The sequence below is a fragment of the Vespa velutina genome, chromosome 11 (genome assembly GCF_912470025.1).
Source record: "Vespa velutina chromosome 11, iVesVel2.1, whole genome shotgun sequence".
Lineage (NCBI taxonomy): Eukaryota > Metazoa > Arthropoda > Insecta > Hymenoptera > Vespidae > Vespa > Vespa velutina.
In genome coordinates, this window is record NC_062198.1 from 4,819,441 (window position 1) to 4,832,456 (window position 13,016).

A 13,016-nucleotide genomic window follows, 5' to 3' on the forward strand; every position below is an offset into this window, starting at 1 on the left:
ATGTAACCATACTCTCTCTTTTTATCTTTGTATCGCGGTCGGACAAGCACATATCGCTTATTTTATTTTATTCCATTCGACGAACTACTTCAACTCAACGTAATATCTTCATAAATTCAATAAACGAACCAAACAACATTTTAAATTTCATTAAACGAATTCCACCTTGCTCGGACGAACGGGATCGGCGAATAGTGAGAAAGAGAGAGAGAGAGAGAGAGAGAGAGAGAGGGAGAGGAAGAGAGAAAGAGCTTCCCGATGTGGAATTTGTTTCATCAAAATTTTCAAACGCGACGAAACGCGTACAATTTCATAGTTAGAGAGTCGATGAAAACGTGCGTACGCAAAAAATTAGAGAATAAGAGAGGAAAAGAGAGAGAGAGAGAGAGAGATGCTTTTTTTTTATACGATATTACTCCGATCTAGATACTGTACTTGGAAGGGTAAGAGAAATCTATTGCTAGAATATGAACTAATTTTCTCGTAATGCATCTAATATAAAATAGAGTAAGAAAATGAAACCACGAGTTAGAGCACTTTTCACATTTACTTCCCGATCGTTAAACTCGTCCAAGAGCGATCTTTCACCGATCGAGATAGAACGATTAGGATCGTATCCTATTCCTTCAAGAAAAAGACGAAGAAGCAGAAAATGAAAAGGAGGAGGAAAGGATGAAGGAGATGAGGAATAAGAATAAGAAGAATAATAAGAAGACGATCGCGATGCTTTCGTGTGTGGACTTAAGAGTGCAGGCGACGTGAAAGTTCATTAGAGGCGGCCCTGATGGACACGTGCATTAATCAAGATTTTAATTACCACCGCGTGTAACTGCGCGCTCGGCTAAAAACTAAACATACCTCCACCTCCTACCGGGGTACCTACTCTAACTCCTGCTTATAACGGAGCTCGGGCTCGTAGCTAGAGCTAGAGCCAGCTCTAATTAGAGCTCTTCTCGAGGCTCGAAGATTAAAAGCCAGGCCTAAGTGCCGGCGCGATGTGCTCTCTCTTTCCTTCTCTTTCTGTCTCTCTCTCTCTCTCTCTCTCTCTCTCTCCCTCCCTCTCTCTCCCTCTCTCTCTCTCTCCTTCTCTTTCTATCTTTCTCTTTATCTCTCTTTCTCTCTCTTTCTCTTTCTCTCTCTTTATCTCTCTTTCTCGCACTAGCAGACACCTCGCAGTTTCCCCCTCTAACCCGTTCCCTCTTCCCTTCCACCCTCTTCTACGCTTCTTCTCTTTCTATTTCTCTCTTTCTTTCTCTTTATGCTTATCCTCAACCATCACCACCCCGTTCTTCCACCTCTGTTTCGTTCCGTTTAATAGCGATCGGCCATTCGCGAAATGCGCGAGTTGGAATCTCGCGAGTAAAAGAGCGAAAACCAACGAGAGTTCTAGGAAGCTCGAACAAAATGGCCTGATAATCGCATGGCTCTCCTTCTCGGCGAACGAAGAATCGAAACTCCATTTCTTCCTTCTTTTTTGCCATTTCGTTTTTTTCCTTTTCTTTTCTTCTACTCGAGACTTCGCATTTTTGGATTTTCTTCGCTTGATAAACTTCACTTGCCGAGATTTAAACTAGAAAAACTGTTAATTCTATAATGTTCATCTCTGTAATCGATTTAGTATTTAGTTATACGTTTTAGAATCCGTTATGGTTTTCGTACGTACAACTTAATATTGACGATCTCTAACATTACATCGTTTCTTTTTTTATGAAATCAAAATAGATAGCAAATTTTTGACACTGTGAGAGACATTTTATCAATACTTCAATAAGGTTACAACAGAAAAACGTAGTAATTGTTACTATATCGTCGAAATCAGAGTTACGTTGATTTTTACAGGCTGCCAGAGAAAAAAAATGGAGTGTAGTCCAATTACCAGTAGCACGTGAAACTCGTATAACAAACGGAAACTGATAGGTGACAGTTCCGAAACAGACTTCGTCGTCCATATTTGTTCATGTACAAATCAGATTCTATGATAGAGTACGTGCGTCATTGCGACAAGATAGTAACAAAAATGGAATTTTAATACATGTTGTTCAGAAAATGGAATTTATTATATTCTTCGGTTATGTGAAACCTTTAATTAAAAATCATTATTTAATATTAATCTACCGCGAAAGATTGGTATCCTCGATATTCGCAGAGTTTAGTTCTAAATCGAGCAGGCAACTAAAGGTGCCAGAATACGACCAAGGCAGTACAAGAAGAGACGAAACGTGGAGGAAAAGAGGGTTGATGGAAAGTACGTGGAAGAGGAGGAGGTGGTGGACGACCAGTAAAATCCACAAATCACCGAATAAACCAGAACAATGACGGGTGGTGGGTATAGAAGGGGTAGCTTGTGAGTATGGTGGTGGTCCAAGGGAAGAGAACCATCACTGGTGACCGTACTGAACGGTGGTGTGGGGGTTAGAACGTCGAGGACCCACTACACAACGAAACGCATAGCCCACCGACGATAAATTTGTCCATGGAGTCAATAACAGAGGCTGTTTCTGTGATTTAATGACACCTGCCTCTGCATCCACATAGTCCTCGTTCATCGGTCTGTTTGCCTGTTTTCGCTTTTCACTTTATTCTGTGTTTAGAGCTGGTCATTCTTCCTGCAGTAATGGTTATACTTAATAGCGGCCGAATTGGTCAGAATTTGTGCAATGATACCTGTGTCAAAATATTCCTTAAGTTTATCGCGTACTTCATAATTTTATAATATATTTTGTAACATCATAGAAACATATTAAAACATAACTGTGAAATGTATACACTTTTGTGAATTTGTGGTAGTCCGATAGGAGACTGTTATTGCAGTAACATTTATGGTCTTGCAGTCGGCATAGTAATCACTGAAGCAAGAGACGTATTCGCCTAACCGAGAATACCGGAAAGGACCGGTACATCGTCCACATCCGTTATCAAACCACAGCTCGAACGAGGCGTGTATAACGTATCGGAGTGCGGCTTCTCGCGTCATTTATACGATAAGGAGCCAGCAACCCTTATGAATACCTCCATTATCTTTGCCTCGGTCGTTCCTTGCCTCCTGACACTTCCACCTTCATCTTTTCGTACCCTCTCTATCTCTCTTATTCTCTAACACACACGTCCTAACCCTTCTATTATTTGCCGTAACGATCCACCTCGGATCGGTAGTGATAACAGCCACAAAATTAATCTCACTATGCGTTTAATAATCGCGATAATGATGAGATGATATTTTACATTAGCAAATAATTGCATTTTGTGGTATTTCCATTAAAGCCAAGAATACATACTTTATAGATATTAAAAGCTTTTGCGTGCTACTATAAGATTAAACATTCTTTGTGTTTCTTTGAAATTTGCGTATTTGATATTAAGAACTAATGGTATTTTTATTAAAATCAAAGGTCATCGTATTATCGTGTAAAATTGAATCTTTCATTACAGATTTAAAAAATCTTTAAACGAGCGTAGCTCTCTCTCTCTCTCTCTCTCTCTCTATCTCTCTCTCTCTCTCTCTAGGATAACTCGCTATTCAGACAGAAGGACGAAAATGAAGCGCTTCCAGAATAAGAGACAGAGACAGATAGAGAAAGAGAGAGAAGGAAGGAGATATTTTAGAGGGTTGTGGAGGGTGGTAGATCGAGTAACGTACATATATGTCGGTGGACTTTGAAATCGGGATATTGAATTCACGCCGTTTCTGTTTTGACGTATCGCAGCCGGTGATACGATCCGTCGAGTTTATCAGGACGTGGACGTACGCGTAGGAAGTGATTTTTTCATTCTAACAAATAGCCTTTTGCGGTTTATCGGATTTCGCCGGGATATCCGTTGGTGCGAAACCAAGCGCACGTTACCACCATCGAGATCCCCTCCCCATTATCTCCTCTTCCTCCTCCTGGTCGTCCACCCCTTCAGCTGCCAACCTCGATCTCGTACTTCTTTTACGTCACTACACAAATTCCCTAGTATTGCAAGAAAAGCGCGGGAGATTTGAATTTTTCTTCGATCTTCACGTATTTCTGATAGCCAGTCAATGTTAATTGTTTCGTTTCCTTTATTTCTCCTTTCGCTTTCCTTGAAATTTCTCAAGATAACGAAATGGTAACAAAAAGGAGCACGAAGTCCACCCGAACTTGCACGAGTATGAGCAATTCTCGTCGCGATTTCCGACATGCTACATTCAGTACTTCCGGTACACGCGCCTCAGTCGTTCCCGCTCGCACGCACGGGAAATTGCTGGGGAAATTCGAAAGTTCGAGCGATAACCTATGAATTTCAATTGACTTTGCGACGTCTCCTCGACGACGAATCGATCTTCTCTCCCAATGAAGCTCGATATTGCTCGATAATAAAATAAATAATTTTTTGTATTTAAAATTTTATACAAGTGATTATAGATTATTAAAGCTTCGCTCGTGCCATATTGGAGAAAAAAATTCAGTGTTTAAATCCAGTAGGAAATAATCAAATTTGAAACCCCAAGAAGATTGAATTCGCGAACAGACGTGATAGAACATTTCCAAATAAATTGGTGGAATATACCAAAATGAAAATGTCCATCGACGACGTTGACCGCTTATTAAGAGAATCAGACGGATGAAACGTAAAAACGATACGAAAGGAAAGAATGATAGGCAAGGATCTATTTGAAAAACGTAATCGTTGGTACGAATATCCTCGGCGGGACATTGACGTTAGCTTTGAAAAATATGATCGCGAACGATGGAAGCTTGCCCGATGAGTTGGTTCATGATAGAAGAGGAGAGAATGGATGAAGAAGAGAGAAACGAGGGGGCATGCAGATGGGGATATAAACGAGGCGCGGGTGTGCATTAGCTAATCGCACTCTCGCTGCATTATTTATCCGACTCAGCCGCGCATTAGTCAAGCGCGTAGCGCGTGATTTGCCGTGGCAATCATCCCTGATTTGGCTACGCTTTTCTCTTAACCGCCAATATTACATCTCGGCAAGTTCACTTTTTGCCGCAAACGGATGGCTGACTATTGGTTGAACGAATTCATGATTCTTTTTTTCTTTCGAATCTGTTGATAATTAAAATCGTATTCGAGTTCACAAACGAATTCTGATAATTTTATCAAAATATCGAATGAGTCTTGCGATCATAGTGAAAATTCTGTGACGTTAATTTTTTCTTGATAAATCATCGATTTTTTGGATTTATAAAAGGCATATATAGAGGAGCCATCTATGAAAAATATAAAATATTTGTGAATTTAATAGAATAAAACCAGAAAAAATAAATCTTACGAAAAATGCATTTTCGTTTTTTACCATTGTTACGTCCATTTGCAATGTTTCAAAAATCGTTGATATACGTTACATGGCAACGCGCTTTTCATAGGTCTGTGAAAAAGTGTAGACCATCTCTCTCTAGACCATTTTCGAAAAAGTTATTTACGAAAGGCATGCGGATACCGTAGTGAAAACACTCTATTCACGGAAAGGTCAAATTGAGTAGGTATATATATATATATATATATATATATATATATATTTATATAGATGTAATAGAAAAACAAATTTATTACTATTAAATAATTATTGATAAAAAAAATAATCTGATCATTGTCAAAATTAGACATTTTCGTTTAAAAAATTTATTATTGTACAAATATACGTATTTTATATGCATATACCTATATGCGAAATGTATATGTACATATATACGTATAAAATGAAGCCAACAACATCGAGAGATGGAGAGGTCATCGATGTCTCTGGATCATCCAGATCGCTTTCGAGAACGGTTCGTGAGATACCTAACGAGATCGTATCGATTTTCATCGATCGGACGATGAGAACGCGTGGGCAGAAATACGTAGATTGTACGAGTTCCACTAGCGTAGCTATCAATTTATCCCTTTTCTTCTTGAAACCTTATATGAAATTGTTATTAATGTATCGTTAAGAAAAAAGACAAAAAGATTTGGAACTTTATAAGCTAACGAAGTTCTGTAAGTTTTACATTATTTTTCATCTTTAAAAAATAATTATAATATCGTAAAAGAAAAAAACAAAAAAATCTCACAATTTTTTTTTTTTTTTTTTTTTGTAAAATATTTAACCTATTATATAATGAATGAATTAGTTTGCTGGGATGGAATTAATCAGAAAAAAATCATGAAACAATTTCTAAATCTAAAGTATTCTTTTCAAATCATTCTAAACGTTGAATTTCTACAAGAGGATAAAAGAAAAATCACGTAAGAAAGAAAAAGAAATGATTGGCCTTTTAAAGTTACGCCTTTGAGATAAACATTCATGTAAGGTATCAAAAGAGAGACATCTTGGTACGCCCACGTGTTTTGTGATTCTCACAAGTCGTGTTACGTTTCGTTGTAAAACACCATCCAGTTGATGTGGGAATATATATCTTACATGTTCGCATTTAATGGATATACACACATGCAGAATGGTAGTCCGAATATCTCGAGTGGCAATGTTCTTGCAACCAGGAAAATATTCATTCCTGGTATGGTAATTGAATGTCCATTATTATTCAATGTTTAGAACGATGAATGACATCGTTTTATAAAAACAAAATCATTGAAAGTAATTACGTCATTTATAAGGAAACATTATTTTAAAAGCTTCTATTATCATCATGAAAGATTTTATATGACTTTAGAAATTTAATACGATTCGTTAAATAAAGAATAAATTATATTTAACAAGAGAAAAGAAAAGCCATTCTAAATGTATTTATTTTATTTCAGGTGTAAGGTAAGCGACGTTTGAGACTTATGGAGAAATGGATCATTGGTAGAAGAGGCAAAATAATTAGAAACGAGAGGATGTATTTCCCACGAGAGAAATCAGAGACTGTGGGAGACGGGTAAAGATAAAAGAGTGGGGTGAGCTGAGAGGGTTGGGGGTGAAACGATAGAGAGTTGGTACGCTAATGGAAAGGCCTTCGATACACATTCAGTCCAGCTCGTCGTCTATGAACGCGTAACCATCGATCGATATATCGATACATATTCCGTTCGATGTATCTATGGCGCATGCTTACAGGAGTAGCTAATTACGTTTAATATCCTCGATTATGTGTTTGCATCGTACACACATTCCGCTATGCTTTATACCTCTCTCTCTCCTTCTCTCTCTCTCCTTCTCTTTCTCTCTCTATCTCTTACACTCCATCTCTCTTAGCCGCGGTTCCTATTTATAATGAGTAACTATTAGAAGAGAAAAAGAAAGAGACGGAGAGTAATGAGAAATTTTCAAGTGGCATGTATATGTACATGACGATGAATTTGTTTAAATATTTTTGAATTCTTTCATGTATCTTATATTTAATAGTCTAAGGAAAATACTGCAGTGTTTTTGTTTATTCGTTGTTATTTTATATAGAAAGGATATCGATAAGAATTTATTGCGCTTACTTGTTTAACTATTTACAGTATGTACATATTTAGGAAATATGATATGAATATCTATATATATTTATAACCACTTATTTGTTTGCGTTCAAAGCCAGCTCGAAGTTATCGCTAGAATGAAGGGAACAAGCAAGTATGCCGTAGCTAAAAGGGAAATGAGAATGAATGTAATAATATATTTAATATTCGCCGGGTCCCTGCCTCCTCCACTCTCGGTATTACAAGTCAACCAATATTCTCGCCCCCGTTTCTACCTCCCTCCAACCCCCAGCCATCTTTCCACCCTCAACCTCGAATCCCTTCCTCCAGCATCCTTTCTCTTTCTCTCTTCTTCCTGTCGATTTCTCTCTCCGTTTTCCAACCCTTCTCCTTCTCCGAGCACCACCCTTCGAAACCACCCTTGCGTCTCACCACTTTCCTGTTATCCTCCGAAGCTTCTCTTCTCCGCTCTCTCACCGACTTTCAAAGTGCACCGACATTATTTCCGCTGTAACCAATGCGCCAGGTTGAGAGAGAGAGAGAGAGAGAGAGAGAGAGAGAGAAAGAGAGAAAGAGAGAAAGAGAAAGAGAAAGAAAGAGAAAGAAAGAGAGAAAGGGTGCCTTTTTTCTGGCGGCATGAAACAGCCTCTGCATTATGTGGAATCGAAAAGAGAGAAGAAAAAAAAGAGCAAGGACTAGGGTGAAGGATCGGGAATTCAAAAAGTGAACGGAAAAGTACGGTGCGTGCGTTTTCGGTCTTCCGGTACGATTGAAAGGCAGGATTAACTACGTAGTTTTCGTTTTCTACTTTTCTTCTTTTCTTCCTTTCTCGCTCTTTCGAAACATAGCCGTTGTTTTGATTCGTTGGCTCGAATATGTACCTAGAACATTATTCTCATTTCGTATCGTAGAGATAAAAAGGTTTAAGCAATTAACTATTTTTGCTGCTTGTTAAATATGTTCATTATGGACAAGCATGACTATTAATTATAAAAACATTATAAAACGTATTCTACGAATATTTGCTAATGATTATTTCTAGTATTACATACTAGAGTGGTACAATCTGTATCGATAGAAATTTTGCTTTTAAAGTCGATTTGAAAGTAAATCATAACAAATGAAAAGTTTTTTCGATACAAATATAAAAACAACAAAATCGACAAGAAACAAAATATATATATTTCTAATTATATATCATATCATTTATCATCTCTGTTCGGGTTCCAGACGGATAGTATCTTGATCATAGCAATCATAACTGCCCATAACAGCGTAAAGCCTGAAATCGTGGGAAATTAAATTTTTCTTTGCAAAGGTAACCCCAACCGCACGGCCTGTGGATTCATAAGATTCAATATGCTACGCGAGCGAGCAGGTTACCAAAGAATAGAAAGAGAGAAAGAGAGAGAGAGAGAGACAAGGAGGGACAAGGGGTAGCAAGTGGCACGAAGAAGGGGTTGCTTTTATAGTTTACATCAAATACGTGCCCTTCCTCCCTTCTCACTCACTCACTCTCTCTCGCTCTCTCTCTTTCTCTCTCTCTCTATCTCTCTGTTTTGCTCCCTCTTTCTAACTCTCTTTCTCTGTCTTTCTTTCACTCGCTTCTTCCTAAGCCGCACGAGACCACAGCTATACTTTTACACTCTCTATGCGTCGCTGCATGTTTACTCGCGATATATGAACTAATATCACGTGGTACGTGATGTCAGGGCTGTGTTTTTCGCCATGGATACCTCTTGTACTCTTTTACCATACTACTGGTCTATGATCCCCTTTTTTTCGTTATCTTTTGAGAATCCCAGCGGTAAAAATGCTATACGCGTTCTTGTTCTTTTAAAATTGGTATATCTGATTTCTCTTTTCATATGTAAAAAGCAATCCTACATAAAAATCAGCATGTATTCTAGTTCCAATTCATATATTAGTTCTATTTGTTGTTTTTGGATATAATTAATAAAATAAATGATGTTTCAATGCGAGCAATGTTTAGGGAGTGGAAACCAGTCTTGAGTTCGATATAACTGTAATTGCACAGCCGTTTATAACGTTAGAAGTAGATATACGTATTGGTTGAACGATAAATCATCGACTCAACGTGGCTTATTATGATCGCCCGTTTATGTTCCTGAGTTATAGAGGAGAGAACGACTATAGAAAATTATTGACTTTACGATCTATCAAGAACCTGTGATACACGGCAAATTAAAACAATCTAGTTCGTGCTATCATTAAAATGATACTCTTTATACTTTTTTTCAACTTATGTAAACATATGTATATATATATATATATATATATATATATATATATGAGTGTGTGTAATTTTTATCATTTCTTTTTCTATCGATTATTTTAATCAATTTGTAAAGTGTATCTTTACAAATCGTTTTATTATCCTATCGTTTTAGCAACGAAATCCGGTCTGTAGAGGCACGCGTATAAATATTTCACACATGGCGTGTAAAGAGCATGCAGTTCATGCGAGAGAGAGAGAGAGAGAGAGAGAGAGAGAGAGAGAGAGAGAGAGAGAGAGAGAGAGAGAGAGAGACTGGAGCTTAAAGGGAGCCCGGTGTTCATCGCGACGGCACGTCTTGATTTACGCGAGAAAGGCGTGCCCCGAACGGAAGCCGCAATTAGTTTATTAATAATTAGTAAACGAGCTCTTGCTCCGACGCTACGCGCTACATCCGACGTACGGTTTATATGTGATCGCAAAGGAGGTACCCCTTAAACGTTTTCGAGTAAGTACGAAAACCGAAGGAAAACCGGACGAACAAGCCAAGAACAGTGTTCACGCGAAATACTGCGGTCCATCACGGCAAATATGCTAGTTTTGTTTCTTTACATGGCAAATCGACGTAAACGTCGTAGCTTTCAATTTGTGAATTGATAATTTCAAGGTAATTTGTAATGTAGATTTTTTAAATAAGTTATTCAATACCCTACTGAAATTTTAACTCCGAAGTAACTTTTTTCAATCGGACAACTCGCATTAAGGGATGGAAAAAAAAAAGAAATCGAAACTGAGTTGTTTGTAATGTCGAAAATGAAACCATGAGATGATATTGAAGTAGAAATCATAAATATGAAGTTCGCTGTGTGTTCTTCGTCCAACTTTTTTTTCACAACTAAAGCGTAAATGAATGTTAATGGCATAGCATTTGTATGCATATTAATTACATTGTTAATTACATGAGAAGAATGGAAAAACATGGGCGAAACTCTAACGAAGGTTCTCATTCCTCGGAGTTTTTTTTGTTTTTTCTTTTTTTTTTTTTTCCATTCAAGCTAGATGTAAAATTTTTTGATCGCTCGTTGGTTATCGATGTTCGTTGAGAACTATGAAACGCTAAGCGATATTTTATGGTCGCGAAGAAAGGTATGAAAAGCGAAGGAAATGTGCCGTGCAAAGTAACTACCTTTATGTAGGATCAACGAATTTTGGGGGTTTCGCCGATAGGATTGGTCGGCTCTCCTATCGTGGATTTTTCTTAATCGGTTATTTTCCCTGAAGAAGAAAATTAATGGTTTTTCGGGTGTTAGGTGAAGTTCCAGAATTTTACGTTTTCCAGAGTCGCCGATACATTGTCAGGTTATTCATCATTCGCGAGAAAAACTAATGAAGTAGAATATTTTTAAGCTGTTGTCTCTAGGATAACATTAAGTTAAGCATTTTAACGAAAAAATGAAATTTAAACCTTAATTTATGCTTCATACCTACTTTAAAATAGCGGACAGAGACGCTATCTTTGTATCTCACACCTCGATTGTCCTTACCTCCTATGAAAAAGAAGTAACCGCAGGACCCATACTCTTCCAAGAGTAGTCGTAAAAGCTTCCTCCCTTCTCTTTTCCCCTCACTCTTCTCTATCTTTCTCACTCTTTCATCGTTCGTCGTGGAACGTCTATTCGAGAACTATGGTGTCGGAGAAAGAAACGCCTTCCCACCCTTCGCTGGCTCTTCCGGTGGCTTTTATTCATAGCGCCGTAACGCTAATAAAAAAAAGTGCACATAGGGATATTAAAGTCGTCCGCGGTGGTGCTTACAGACCACGATCTCCATCACTACTCGGAGAAATAATATGTCGCAGTAGTGGGGATAAATCTATTAACGCAATTCTAAATACATGTACGTAAATAACACGTATGCATTTTCGGCTATGTGAACTACTTTATGTGAATGCATTAACAAACAATTGCAAACGTTCTTTTTATTTAAAAAAAAATATTATCTACTGATGTACTCCGAACTTGATTAATGACCATAAATTCTCATATATGATATAGAAATATTATTTTTCAAATTAGTATACGACAAATTATACGGGATTAGTTATCATATTACATGTATGTATATGTACATATATGTATATATATATATATATATATATATATATATATATGTGTGCTGTACGTGATCACATTCGCCACACTGCTCGTAAAAAGACCACCCCAGCACGCTTTTCTCACTTTTTTCTACGGCTTCTTCTCTCTCTCTCTCTCTCTCTCTCTCTCTCTCTCTCTCTCATCCTTCTTCTTTGCTCTTATTCGCACTCACAAACTATGCGCAGCGACGCGGTCGCATGCATACGGCACGGGAAGTACTCGCGTTATGTACCGACAAACTCGAATCGAGTACGGTTTACGATCGGTTTATTTGCGAGCGGCTCGTGAGACGCTTCCAGGAAGAAGGATGCCACGAACGACACTCTTTCCTTTGCTATTTACATTTTTCTTTTTTCTTTGTTTCTCTTCATTTTCACTCGTTCGTTATTTTCTCTTTTCTCAGAACTTAAGATTGAATCCTTTCATTCTTCCCTATTATTAATCATTTTGAACAATTTTTTAATGTTCAATGTATATATATTTTGAAGATAATTGATTTTCAATAGTTATAGATTTCAATGTTAATGTAGATTTAGATCATGCGAGATTTCTTTACAAGGCCGTCCTATCTTTTTAATTCCCGTATGAGTAGGTAATATTTTAGTAGAAATTTTTAATTAAAAATAAACAGATTTAATGATATATATATATATATATCTTTTTTTTTACATTGCTTAAAAATAAATATTAAAAGTTCCACCCTTTGTTATACAATCCTCGTACGTAAACCAAGTATCTAAAAAAGATTTATTTTTATTACAAAGTCCGCGTATTATAAAAATATTCTATGAACTAAGAATACACGTGAAAAAACAATGGACACTGTTTCATTAACCTTATATTATAATTATGTTACAAGAAAATGCGGTGAGATTAATTTGTGAGGAGACGTTGGATAAAGCGTATCAGTTTGCTGGTTTGTTAAGCAAACTGCTTACGTTTCTGGATGCAAAAGAAGAAGGACGAGGTTGCAGGATAGCGCACGGTTAAAAGAAAGCTCGTTACACTGTGACAAGTGCCCGGTATCCTCATAATTATCACATCCAACGTAATTACAGAGAACGTGCCTTATCCTAACCTAACCAACTCCGTGGTCGTAAACGACTACGGCGCAGGAACGTCTCTTTTACTTTGCTAACGCTTAACGCCGTCACACAATTGGAAATATCCTTAAAGAAATTACTGTCCCCTCGCTTGCGCACGCTACTAAATTAAGAATTTCTACTGAAAATTATTATTTACTTTTAATTATCTCC

At 37.4% G+C, this 13,016-nt stretch overlaps 1 protein-coding gene across 7 annotated transcripts in view; it reads left to right on the forward strand.

The window, feature by feature from the left end:
- The window catches only part of LOC124952839, a 92,608-nt gene that overhangs the window by 14,108 nt on the left and 65,484 nt on the right, over window positions 1-13,016 (forward strand). For 5 of the 7 annotated variants that reach the window (XR_007102023.1, XR_007102020.1, XR_007102019.1 and 2 more), the window contains exon 2: window positions 6,727-6,733. The exons of the other annotated variants lie outside the window; for them this stretch is intronic. The gene's annotated coding sequence lies outside the window, so the exon portion shown is untranslated. The remainder of the gene's footprint in view (window positions 1-6,726; window positions 6,734-13,016) is intronic. 7 annotated transcript variants of the gene reach the window in all.